Consider the following 14,763-nt stretch of genomic DNA (forward strand, 5'->3'; position numbering starts at 1 on the left):
GTGTTAAGGGGAGTTTTGTATAGAAAAATTCCGAATTTGAGTGCTTTCTTATTCCTTTTTGGTTTTATAATCATTTTTTTATTATAAAAAAGGGGAGAGAATTAAATATGAGAATTCGAAAGTTGAATTTTTCATATTACGCAGACGTGAAGACCGAAGTGACCTTGAGCAACGAAATTTACGAAGTGATTCGATTGGAGATTTGGAAGTGTTTTGGGTTTTCTTGGTTCATAATGGGTTTGGATTTATTGAAGATTTTTGGAGTTTGCTTTTATGCTCAAATTTGGGTAATCTTGTGGAGGCTTGGATACTCCTAATTGTCTTTTGATGCTCGGTTTGTAAGGACTCACACTCTATAACCCGGATTGGAAGATCATTGAAGAATTGAAGATTTGAAGTTCATCTCTACATGTGTCACACTTGAGGCTAAGTTCGTGAAGTTGCTCATTTTTGGAAGATTGAAGCAGGCCATTCATTCCTAACTTTGAGGGGGAGAATGTTGGGACGCAAAGTTATGTATGAATGTGTAACGCCCGTAGATCTGGGCTAGTCAATTTAGAGACGATAAGCATCAAAAGTGACTTTTTGATAAAAGATTATTTAGAATAATAATCTTAACTAATTTGTAGTGGTCGTGACAAGGATTCCGGAAATATAAAGAATGCCGAAATCCGAGTTATAACGAAGAAGTTATGACCTGTCAAAGTTTCACGACAGAACCGGCACGACGCAGCGCAACGTAAATAGTGAATTTACGATAGAGTGATAATTAGCCTTAGCAATCCAAACGAAAGTCATAGAATACATTAAACCGAGAGCGTGCATAAAAAGAACGTCTAAATCTGACTTCGTATGAGGAAGTTATGATTTTTCGAAGTTTCGACTTAGCAGTATGCAGCCCAAAGTTCGATTATGAGATCGAGTGATTTCTAGCCAAAACAATCTAAACAAGAATCAAAGATCTCGTCGATAGTAGTTCAACGGTAAAAAGACAGACGAAAACGGACGTCGGATGAAGAAGTTATGAATTTCTAACGGAGTTTTCCTGTCCCGGCCTACTAAAAATAATATAATAAAAATAAAATCAAAATTAGCCGACAGAGTCTAAAAGAAAGTTGTAGAGCATAATCTCACCTACGCGTGGATATAAAGAACGCCAAAAACGGATCTCGTATGCGAAAGTTATGAATTTATGAAGTTTGAGGCACGCAAACCGAGGCATATCAGAAGGGAGCGCCCCGCGTTCGTTGCTAGGCCTCAGATTGGCCATGTCTCTGCTGACTCGGAGCTCATATCGGATAGAGACCAAACCCCGCTCCTACACGCAACGTTCGACGAACGCACTGCATACCAGGAGGGAACGTGTCGCGTTCAAGGGCCAGACCCCTCCTATAAATGGAATTCGAGTCCAACCGTTTATGGTTGCCAAATCTCTTCTCTCTCACCCATATTACCTCGTTTTACGTGCAAGTTATACCCCCGAAGCCGCGGTATCAGCCCGAAACCCGAAGCCCCGAAGATCCCAAGAAGAAAAGAGTTTCGAGCCGAAGCTCTACCCGTGAGAAGCCCGGTTTTTGGAAGAAATCCCAGTTACATCAAAAGAATAGTACTTGAAGAGCAGTAGTGTTGTCCGAGCATAGTCTAATCAAGTGAGTGTGTAGTTACTTTCACCTTACACATAGATATGAAGTGTTTGTTATAAAATACGTGCTATGTGTGTGTGTGTATATATATATATATATATATATATATATATATATATATATATATATATATATATATATATATATTGTTTGTTTACTTGAGATGGATGTTGAATGAATGTTTTATATAGGGTTTTAAATGATTTAAACTATATATGTAATTTATATCTACAAATATGTTGGGTAGAACATGGGTAGATGAAATAGTTGGTGTGTGAGGAAATATGAGTTTGAGGATGAGACGAAAGATGATATAGATCATGAGATGGGTGTGACAGGTGAAAAATGAGTGAAACATTTACCTAAACGATGGCCCCGTCATTCAGCAGAATAGGGATGACAACCACGGACTATTCTAGACAGTCCAGTGGAACACTAGTAGGCTCGCAACTTGTAGGTGTTATGGACTTTATGTTCACCGGTGTACTCTAAAAACCCATTAACTTGTATTACGAGAGGAGTCCCAAAAACGATACTGTCAATAAACAAGATAAACCTTGGTAACTATCGATTTAGTGCTTATTGAGAAAACCCTAGAAACGATGGATTTCGTGTCGATTCTTAGGTCAATCCTTAGGAATAAATGAACGAGGAATAGCTGATTCTTAGGGTAAATCTTTAAGAAATAAAAGGAGATAATAGGGGTGGGTAATTTGGTTGATTGTTTGATGATTAAATATAATATAATATTTTATTGTGGGTTGAAAACCCTATATGCTCACCAGGTTTTCCCAACCTGACCCACTCAATATATTTATATCACAGTTATCGATACGATGCTAAATTACACTGAGTGAGTAAAGGAAATGTAAATCATTATAGATAAATGTAAGTTCTGTTTATGCTTTTGGTCTGTATCGGAACATGACATCCTGTGACTTTGTTATATAATGAAAATACATTTCTTTAAGAAATGTTTTGATAAATTTTATCAAATTTTGTTTTGGGAACAAATTCTGCAACTCTTTTAATCAAAGGATTACTCTGATTTTATAAAACAAAGCATAAACAAATCGGTCTTTTCTGGCCGTGAAAACGGGGATGTCACAGTTGGTATCAGAGCATTAGTTTAAGCGAACTAGGATTTTGTAGGATTTCTAGACTTAAACTTAGAATGCTAAGTGAAGATTGTGAGATGAGTGTCTGCTATATTTTAGACACAAGCACTAGTTTATTTTAGGAAAGATGTCTAAAATGCATTTATGTGCTAAATGTTATATGTTTGCCATATATGATATTATTTGTTCGGATCTACAGTTTGTTGCCAACCAGATCTGGAAACCTTATGTGTTTAGGATTCTAAGCATACGACTATGATATTACAACTAACATGTAAACGTTTCGGAGTGATAAGGATGATTTGAACGTATATCATGATAGAGATCTAAATTCGCCTAATTTGGTGTATAAATCGAAATGGCAAGCACACAAAGTGGATTGGGAAACGACAACCCGCAGTCTGAGCCACAAGTGATTGGGAGTGCACCAGAACTAACAGTTACACCTGAGCCAATCACGATGGCGGGAGTATACGCAATGGTGCGAATGATGTTGGATCCAAAGATGGAAGAAAGAAAGCGCTTACTTCAACAAAGTAAGGATGAACTTAGTGTGCTAGTACTCCAGGCACCTACTCTTGAGATAAGTATCAGGGTTGCTAAGTCAGTCGAAGAAGTGATCAACAATAGTATCGCCAACAAGGTTGAAGTTGGCAAGAAGAGGAAATTTGAGGGGTCTTCAAGGTCTGACAAGAACAACATGTTCTCAAAGTCTGGAGGAGTAGGTGAAGCAAAATGGTGTGACAAGTATGGAAGAAAACACAACGGGAGATGCCCTAAGGAAGTGACCTGCTTCAAATACAGAAAGACTGGTCACTATGCCCATGAATTCCCAACCGAGGAAGAAGTTTGCTTTAAGGGTAGTAAAGAGGGACACTTCAAGCAAGAATGCCCGATGAGAGTTACAAAGCCAAGTGTACCACTAAAGAACTATGAGAGATGCGACGAAGAGGTGACTTGCTACAAATGTGGAAAGACAGGGCATTACGCCAACAAGTGTGTATCAAGCAAGAGGGTGTGCTATGAATGCCGAGAAGAAGGGCATTTATCTAGGGACTGCCAGAAGAAGAATGAGGGAGCAAGACTAAATGCATCGCCAAAGACAAAGACAAGAGCATTTGAAATGATCCTCGATGAAGCAAACAATAATGCGAGCAATCAAGGATGAGGATTTTATATCCAAAGATCAAGTTATAAAGTAGCAGTGTGAATAGTAACTTATGGTGTAGCCTATTAGAGGCATAGTATATAGTGAACTTGAACTTTTGTGTAATAGTTTCAAGAAATAATATAAACCCTGGTTTTGTTATCTGATGTATTGAATGGCACCTATCGGAAGATATCGTAAGTGGTATCTTGCCTTTAGAATATGTCTGATAAAATAACAATATGTTTAAAGGAGTACAATACGTCTGAAGTACACCTTCGATTGGCAGGATGATGGAACGGTTGGCGTAATTCTTGAAGTTGTCCCATCATCTAGCATTTCCATCACCAATCGAATCGAAGCATGATTGATGATTGAAGATACGCATGAAAGAAGTCCTAGTAGAGCCTAGGGAAATTTTTATGATTATTTGGACACATTCATATGAATTAAATTGTTTTGTGATTTTAGGAGATAAAACTTGGGGACTGTGAGACAATACTTGGGACGAGTATGAGTAGGTGTGAATGGTAGTAGAGCCCTATACTACCGGAAGCACAAGACTCACACTTGTATCAGGGAAAGTCACAAGGTTTCCAAGAAGCTAGTAATTGATTCCATTTTAATCAAGTATGTCATTATCATTGTTTCGGTAATGACTAGTAAGATGATTGTTATTTCGACCCTAGTAGTCATATCAAATTGAGTCCGAATATGATGAGTTTGTTACATGGTTCAGAGAACCAAGTTAGATGTAACATCTGACTTAAGTCAGAAGATTGAAATCAATGCGATCAATAGTATCACGCTCGTTGTTAAAAAAAGTTAGTAGCTAGAAATGTTACATGCTAAAAAATGTAATTATATCACATTAGAATATGAAGGAAGGTATATTCCATTCTGAAATTTGACTCTAAGAGACTTGAGTCTAAGCGTTGCATCATACGATGAAAGGTCATTAGAACATGACCCATCAGTCTATTACAATAAATGAAGGAAAGTACTTATTCTAAGAAGAAGGAGTCCTCAATAAGGATTTATTTTGTAACTCGAAGGTTACAATTGAAAGTCCAACATAGTACGAGGAGTAGGTGCAAGATTGAGCATCGCCTGCTGTCAAGAAGTCCAAGAGTTAGATACACATTCGAAGAAACATATATATTACGGTTATTACTTAGGACGGAAAGATAACGTATGGAATCATTATACAAGCCCTATTTTCGTTGATGATTCTGGGACATAATCATCCTAAGGGGGAGATAATTGTAACGCCTGTAGATCTGGGCTAGTCAATTTAGAGACGATAAGCATCAAAAGTGACTTTTTGATAAAAGATTATTTAGAATGAATAATCTTAACTAATTTGTAGTGGTCGTGACAAGGATTCCGGATATATAAAGAATGCTGAAATCTGAGTTATAACGAAGAAGTTATGACATGTCGAAGTTTCGCGACAGAACCGGCACGACGCAGCGCAACGTAAATAGTGAATTTACGATAGAGTAATAATTAGCCTTAGCAATCCAAACGAAATTCATAGAATACATTAAACCGAGAGCGTGCATAAAAAGAACGTCTAAATCTGACTTCGTATGAGGAAGTTATGATTTTTCGAAGTTTCAACTTAGCAGTATGCAGCCCAAAGTTCGATTATGAGATCGAGTGATTTCTAGTCGAAACAATCTAAACGAGAATCGAAGATCTCGTCGATAGTAGTTCAACGGTAAAAAGACAGACGAAAACGGACGTCAGATGAAGAAGTTATGAATTTCTAACGGAGTTTTCCTGTCCCGGCCTACTAAAAATAATATAATAAAAATAAAGTCAAAATTAGCCGACGGAGTCTAAATGGAAGTTGTAGAGCATAATCTCACCTACGCGTGGATATAAAGAACGTTGAAAATGGAGCTCGTCTGCGAAAGTTATGAATTTCTGAAGTTCGAGGCACACAAACCGAGGCATGTCAAAAGGGAACGCCCAACGTTCGGAAGGGGAACACCCCGCGTTCATTGCTAGGCCTCAGATTAGCCACGTCTCTGCTGACTCAGAGCTCTCATCGGATAAAGACCAAACCCCGCTCCTATGCGCAGCATTCGGGTAACGCGCTGCGTATTAGGAGGGAACGTGCCGCATTCGAGGGCCAGACCCATCCTATAAATAGAAGTCGAGTCCAGCCGTTTATGGTTTCCAAATCTCTTCTCTCTCACCCATATTACCTCGTTTTACGTGCAAGTTATACCCCCGAAGCCCCGGTATCACCCCGACACCCGAAGCAAGTCCCGAAGCCCCGAAGATCCCGAGAAGAAAAGAGTTTCGAGCCGAAGCTCTGCCCACGAGAAGCTCGGTTTTTGGAAGAAATCCCTGTTACATCAAAAGAATAGTACTTGAAGAGTCGTAGTGTTGTCCGAGCATCGTCTAATCAAGTGAGTGTGTAGTTACTTTCACCTTACACATAGATATGAAGTATTTGTTATAAAATACGTGTTATGTGTGTGTGTGTGTGTGTGTGTATATATATATATATATATATATATATTGTTTGTTTACTTGAGATGGATGTTGAATGAATGTATTATATAGGTTTTTAAATGATTTAAACTATATATGTAATTTATATCTACAAATATGTTGGGTAGAACATGGGTAGATGAAATAGTTGGTGTGTGGGGAAAGATGAGTTTGAGGATGAGACGAAAGATGATATAGATCATGAGATGAGGGTGACAGGTGAAAATGACTGAAATCTTTAACCAAACGATGGCCCCATCATTCAGCAGAGTGGGGATGACAACCACAGATTATTCTAGACAGTCTAGTGGAACACTAGCAAACTCGCAACTTGTAGGTGTTGTGGGCTTGATGTTCACCGGTGTACTCTAAAAACACATTCACCTGTATTACGAGAGGAGACTCTAAAATGATAATGTCAATAAACGAGATAAACCTTGGTAACTATGGATTTAGTGCCTGTTGAGAAAACCCTGGCAACGATGGATTTCGTGTTGATTCCTTAGGATAATCCTTAGGAATAAATGAATGAGGAATAGCTGATTCTTAGGGTAAATCTTTAAGAAATAAAAGGAGATAATGGGGGTGGGTAATTGAGTTGATTGTTTGATGATTAAATATAAAATAATATTTTATTGTGGGTTGAAAACCCTATATGCTCACCAGGTTTTCCCTACTTGACCCACTCAATATATTTATATCACAGGTATCGATACGATGCTAAATTACACTGAGTGAGTAAAGGAAATGTAAATAACTAGTATAGATAAATGTAAGTTCTGTTTATGCTTTTGGTCTGTATTGGAACATGATATCCTGAGATTTTGTTATATAATTAAAATACATTTCTTTAAGAAATGCTTTGATAAATTTTATCATATTTTGTTTTGGAAACAAATTCCGCAACTCTTTTAATCAAAGGATTACTCTGATTTTATAAAACAAAGCATAAACAAATTGGTCTTTTCTGGTCGTGAAAACAGGGATGTCACAGAAGGAATTTGTAATGGTTTGACTCTTATAAACCCACTTGCATGTGGTAGTGATGCCTTGTGACATGATATATATATATATATATATATATATATATATATATATAATGGGTTTCATACCACTTGTAGAAGTGTGCTTGAGAGATGTAGTTCATAGTGACCAGTGAGTGAGATATTTATGAAGTTCTAGACTAATTCCTTTTTTGTACTTATATACTATGATCGAATATATCTTTTAGCACCCAAATCACCGTGTTCTTTGTGTTCATTTAATTCTGCATGCCAAATCAATCCTCATAATTGACATAACACACACCAAGATGGTTTTCTCCAGCTAGGGAGAACCATCTCAACTCTACCAACCGATCTAACTTGATCGTAAGAGCTTGCTCCCGGGACACATTCCCTGGGGAAACTCTAACGACTTTGTTGTGACTGTAGCTTAGGTGTCTCGCTGAAGACTCGCTGACGACATTACTTCCAAATATCCGATCCGAATCCAGCACAGACGACCCGACAGCCTGACCACATGTCACAACATTAACCAAAATAAATTTAAATACTAAAAAATGTATTATACGTGACCCGATTAATATGTTTGAAGTGGCATGATGTATATAAAACTAAGCATGAAAAAGTTAAAAAAATAAATTAAAACATAGACAAACTCAATGTTTTAAAAACTGGTTTTTTCGTTTAACTGGTATGGCGACCAGTCAGGTCAACCATGTTCTAGAATTTTTATTATTATTATTATTATTATTATTATTATTATTATTATTATTTTCATATATACACAAGTTCAAACATTAAAGATATACATAAAAACATGTTCAAACATTAAATTACATATAAAAATAAGTTATATATCACTCCAAATACATTATAAAAAAATGCATAACTAAAAGTTTTACATAAGTTCATATACATCAAATAGAAAATAAAATATAATACAAAATATAATTTTAGATGAATACACACATATCAAAAAAAAAACTCATAACATTACTATGTGTTTTTATTTAATTTAAAAAAAATCTAATTAGATGTGATACGACCACCAAAATTTGTTATGCAAAATATTTTATTTTCGTGTGTTTTTATTCAACTTAATTGGTTCAATCGATTCAATTTAACTGGTTTAAGCGTTTTTTTTTTGTAAAAACCAGTCGGTTCATTCCTGTCCAGAGAAATAGACATAAAACGAGTGCTAGTTGAACTACTCTCTTCTTCGGTTTTCCGGTCGAATCGGTTCGACTTGCCTGTTCGAACTGTTTAAAATATTGGTCAAACCAAATTTATACCGACACGTATGTAAACAAAAACCAAATAATGAAAGTTTTAAATTTACGTCAAAATATTGACCACTTTAAACATATAACCAAACATATATAAAATAAGCAAGTAAAAAATATTTTTTTTACAAGTTATCAAACAAATTTTTTAAGAAAAATCAGATTATACATTATGGATAATAAACACAAAAGTTTAGAAATAAAAGTGTCAAAATAATATATTATAAAGTTAAAATGGAATCTCGAATTTAAAAAAAAAATTATGTCGGCTTGATTCTACAAAGTTAAAGATCGAATTAGGACAAAAAAGATAAAATAATAATAATAATAATAATAATAATAATAATAATAATATAAAAAGGCTTTCATTGATTCTTAATTTATAATTATGAAAAGAGAAAACTTCAAAAATGGTTCTTATAGTTTTCGAAAATATCAAGTTTAATCTTTAAGTTCAAAAAACCTCACAAATGGTTAATGTGGTTTCAAAACTTTTAACAAATGGTCATTTTCGCTAACTCCGTTAGCTTTTGACCGTTAAGTGAAGGACATTTCTGTCTTTTCACTATTACAGGGACCATTTTTGAAGTTTTGCCCTTATTTAAAAAAAAAAGAAAAAAAATTATTATTTAATATAGAAAAGGTCTCTCTCTCTCTCTCTCTCTCTCTCTCTCTCTCTCTCTCTCAATTAGCGTCATCTGAAAGTTCATTTTAAATTTTGCCATATAAAATTATATCTTATTACAGACCAATAAATCAAAAAAATTCCATACAATGATAAAATAACCCAAATGAAGCTTCACCATTTGAAAGTTGAACAATGGAGCTTATCAAATGGTTACAACAAAAAGAAGGAGAACGCTTGATTATCATCATCTGTTTTGGATAAAAACAAACACAAAACCTACACCATCCCATATTCTTCAACTTACACTCTCACCACCAAAATCAAACCCCAAACTGATAGTCAACATCGCACAACTACAACATCAAATTAGAGAGATTTTGGTTTTGGTGAGATTAGAAAAAAAATGCTCAGATCGCATCTCCTCATCTCCAACCCCCTATCACGTTCATCTTTTTCTACATCACTATTCCCACCATCCATCCACCACATAGCACACTTATTCCTCTACTCCATAACATCGAAGCTTCCACAATCACTGTGACATCCACCACCAGATCGTCTTCCTTATTATAATCTCCCATTTTCCTTGTTCAAGTTCTATTCTGTTCAAATTCTATTCTCATTCATACCCGAAACCCAAAATCAAAGGGGGAAAGGGGGTATTTTTGTATTATTTTACTCTAAACCAATAGAAATCACATATAGTTGCAGGGAAAAGAAAAGCATACATGTAGATCTTCAACTTGTTTACATACATCGATTTCACTCGTCTTGGATTCAACCAACCTTTGGAGCTCGAAATCCATGAGGTTTTGGTCCCTGAAATCAGTTAACCTAGCTTAAAAACTTGTCTTCTCTATCTTTAGAGCATCAATTCAATCACTCTTTATTTTTAAAAGCATCAATTTCACTTGTACAACAGCTGATTATAATCACAATGGTAATGAATCTGTTGATGATGAACTTGTGATGAATCGATATGTGGGGTGGGAGTCAAAACGTGCTCTCTGGTGGCGGAGGCTGGAGATGAGGTGGCGATTCGATGGTTTTTGGAAGCTGTCCAACAATGGTGTTCTAGATTGGTTTAGGGCTTTTCTTCAAAAGAGTATTTTTTTTGTTACGATCAAATAAAGAGGAACCATAGGAGGTGTGTTTTATGAGAGAGAGAGAGAGAGACATTTTCTATATTAAATAATAATTTTTTTCTTTTTTTTAAATAAGGGAAAAACTTCAAAAATGGTCCCTGTAAGTGAAAACACAGAAATGTCATTCACTTAACGGTCAAAAGCTAACGAAGTTAGCGAAAATGACCATTTGTTAAAAGTTTTGAAACCACAGAGACCATCTGTGAGGTTTTTCGAATTTGAAGTTTTGTCGTGTGAAAATTATCAGGTCGGCTTGATTCTACAAAGTTAAAGGTCGAATTAGGACAAAAAAATAAAAATAAAATAATAATATATAAAGGCGTTCATTAATTCTTAATTTATAATTGTGAAAATTATCACAGTTAACCAAATGTGACATCCTTAGACAATCAAGGCTAAAATGCTATATATATCAATTCCACATCACCACCAACTTATTATATAAATATATATTTGTTTATATCTTATATTATCTTTCTTTTAATACAGAGAATTAGTTTGTATTTTGTTAATATAAATACACAGACTTTTCACACGATTGAGGTGTGATTGAAATTATAAACATTTTACATGGTATCAGCCTAAAAAACCCTCCTTCCTCACATTAATACGTCTTTTTTCTTCTTACCTAAAACCCTCCGATTTCTTCCTAGCACCTCATCTTCACTATAAATACTCTTCTTCATATGATTCTTATTAAACTCTCTTCCATGAATTACCTTCTATGGATAAATCAAATAATGCCTCTATTTTCTCATTAGAAGCTTTTAAGTCATATTGACGGCACCTCCATCGCTCCTCCTGCAACAATTGAAGCAGATAACAAATCTGTCCCAAATCTTGTGTTCCTTACATGGACCGATTTAGATCAGAAGGTTGTCATTCTACTAAATTCCTCTCTCACCGAGGGGGCTGCTGCCGAGATCCTTGGTCTCTCCACTTCTCACACTATTTGGTCTACCTTGGAAACTACATACAACAACTCATCTTTTGAACATATTCACTTTTTACGAGATTCTCTTCATCAGATGACAAAAGGTACAACTTCTGTTTCTAATTATGCTCTCAAATTCAAGACTTCTTGTGATAAACTTACTGCTATTGGCCAACCTATTGAGGAGATGGAAAAAAAATTATTGGTTTCTTTGTGGATTGGGAACCTCATTCGAAACCTTCTCCACAACTATTCGAACATCTAAACCATCCCCACTTTTCAGAGGTTTAGTTACACAGACTGAAGGCCATGAGTTATTCATTCAAACTCTTCATGGTCACACTACTCCTCCCGTTGCCTTAATGTCTCAACAGAACATGTCCAACAACTCTCGTGGACGACAATAACATTATTCTCGTGGTGGCTCTAATGGTAGTGGTTCTCGTGGTGGTTCTAATGGTGGTCGTGGACGTGGAGGTCGTCATCCTCCCCATCGTCAGTTATGTCGAACAAATGGGCATTTTGCATCTTCATGTCCCAAACTCCACACTTATGCCACTAATGCACCTACTTCAGACTCAAATCTAGCTCAAGCTTTTCATTCTCAATGCCACGTCACACAAGGTCATCCTGATTGGTATGTTGACATAGGAGCACATCTCTTCTTTTCCAGATCATATCTCTCAACTGGCTCCTTACTCGGGTAATATGGATGTTCTTTTTGGTAATTATGATAAACTCCCTATTTCTCACACGAGCAATTCTATGATTTCCAAAAATTTGTCATTGTGTGGTGTATTGGTTGTCCCTAACTTAACTAGGAATCTTCTATCTATTAGTAAACTCACCACGGATCACCCGGTTGTTGTTCACTTTTCTCGATAATTTTTTAATATTCAATACCGGGCAAGAAAACAGGTGATAGCATAAGGAACATGTGAAGATGGTTTATATATGCTTTGATATTACCCCACAACTTTGGTTGCAATTTCTAGAGTCTCCAACAAAGCCTCATTTGAGTTATGGCATAAATCAAAATTAGGACATACTTCTTTTGATGGTATGTCTATTTAAAACAAATTGGGTGTTTTGCATGTTACTTTGATTTAACCAAAAGCTATTATTTGTGAACCATGTCAGCTTTCTAAAGGGCAACGATTACCATTTGAATTAAATCCAAAACACTCTTTATATCCCTTAGATTTAATACATTATGACTTGTGGGGACCACTGTTTCATCATGATATCTCTATTATGTTATTTTTGTAGATGATCACTCATGCTTCACTTGGTTTTACCTTTTAAAATCCAAGTCCAGTTTTTATGCAGTTTTAACAACATTTATTAAGCTTGTCCAAACTCAATTTTCTAGGACTATCAAAGTTTTTCAAAGTGATGGGGGTACTGAATTTCTCAATAACACTGTTCGCTAATTTTTTTTGAAGATAATGGCACTTTTCACTAAATATCTTGTCCTTACACTCCACAACAAAATGGTCGTGCGGAACGCAAACATAGACATATTGTTGAGACAAGCTTGGAGACGTTGTTTCATGCTCACGTACCCACTTCTTATTGGGTTGATGTATTTGCTTCAACAAAGTTTATTATAAATTTCTTACCTACCAAGGTACTTGACAATCATTCTTTATTTGAATTATTGTATTCATGTATGCCTCACTATGGGAATTTTCACATATTTGGATGCCAATTCTACCCTTATTTACGAGATTATTCCGCTCATAAACTAGCTCTATGAAGTATACAATGCATTTTCATTGGCTATGATTTTCAATACAAGGGCTATAAATGTCTTAATCCTATAACATCTCGAGTATATATTACACACCATGCTAAGTTTAATGAAACTTCATTCTTTTTCTCAGGAACTTCTAATAATACATACTTTTCTAAACTGGACCTGTACTCCTTCTTTGATGATGGACCTGGTATCTCGCCGACTACTCCACAGAATGGGTCTGCTGCTTCTTTCTCTTCTTCACAGCCCACAACAAAGCCCATCACAGATCCCTACAAGGTCGATACTATTCCACCTTGTCATTTATGTCAACCCGACTCAGAGGATATCTCTTTCTCTTCTTCATCCGAGATGCCACAACAATCGTCTAATCCACCATCCACGCCACCATAGACAACTACTTCATCAGTCAATCTACGTGGGCCAAGATCGACGCATCCTATGACTACTCGATCAAAGTCCGGGATTACAAAACCTAAACAACTTCTGGATTTTACTTCTCTTTCCATGCATGATCTACATGTTTCATTGATTTCTTCTCTTGAGCATAAAGGTCCCAAGACAGCCGCCAAAAATCCGAAATGGATGCTTGCAATGCAGGATGAAATGGACGCTCTTAAACAGAATCACACGTAGGCTTTAGTTCCTAGTCCACTAGCCTCTAATGTGGTTGGCTCCAAATGGGTTTATCGCACAAAATTCAACTGTTATGTTTCGATAGAATGATTTAAAGCATGTATTGTGGCCCAAGGTTTCACTAAAATTCCCTTTCTTGACTACTCTTATAACTGCATTCCAGTTTTTAAAGCATCAACTGTTTGCATTGTTTTGTCACTTGCTGTTTTACATAATTGGTATCTACATCAACTCGATTTTAAAAACGGTTTTCTTCATGCTTAATTAAACAAAATGGTTTTCATGGAGACACCTCTTGGCTTTATTGATCCTAAATCCCCTAATCAAGTTTTCAAGTTGTCCAAAGCTTTATATGGACTAAAACAAGCCCCATGAGCATGGTTTCATCGTCTAAGCTCGTTTTTTACTTGCAAACGGGTTTAGTTTCATTCATGCAGAAACCTCCCCATTCATCTATGCCAAACACTCCTGTGTTATTTACTTGTTGGTCTACGTAGATGATCTCATTCTTACGGGTAATGAAGAATCGCTAATCACTTCTTTTACTAGTCGCTTAAATCATGAATTTTCTATCAAAGATCTTGGTGATCTTAATTACTTTCTTGGCTTGGAGGCCAGCTATATCGATGGTGGTTTGTTTTTATGTCAGTCCAAATATGCGAAGGATGTCCTTACTCGAGCTGATCCATCAACCGTTTGCATTGTTTTATCACTTGCTGTTTTACATAACTGGTATCTAAATCAGCTCGATGTCAAAAATGGTTTTCTTCATGGTCAATTAAACAAAACGGTTTTCATGGAGCAACTTCCTGGTTTTATTGATCCTAAATTCCCTAATCATGTTTGCAAGTTGTCCAAAGCTTTATATGGACTAAAACAAGCCCCATAAGCATGGTTTCATCGTCTAAGCTCATATTTACTTGCAAACGGGTTTAGTTTCAGTCATGCAAAAACCTCC

The 14,763-nt window shown here is 35.9% G+C and overlaps 1 long non-coding RNA gene across 1 annotated transcript; it reads left to right on the top strand.

Moving 5' to 3' along the window:
- Nucleotides 1-11,127: 11,127 nt before the first annotated feature.
- LOC145058456 (uncharacterized) lies at nucleotides 11,128-14,166 on the top strand. The gene is made up of 3 exons (XR_013686397.1): nucleotides 11,128-11,514; nucleotides 12,856-13,040; nucleotides 13,297-14,166. It is a non-coding gene; the product is annotated as an uncharacterized LOC145058456 (long non-coding RNA).
- The last annotated feature ends 597 nt before the right edge of the window (nucleotides 14,167-14,763 follow it).

The sequence above is a fragment of the Lactuca serriola genome, chromosome 6 (assembly GCF_051521515.1).
Source record: "Lactuca serriola cultivar US96UC23 chromosome 6, Lser_US96UC23_V15, whole genome shotgun sequence".
Taxonomy (NCBI): Eukaryota; Viridiplantae; Streptophyta; class Magnoliopsida; order Asterales; family Asteraceae; genus Lactuca; species Lactuca serriola.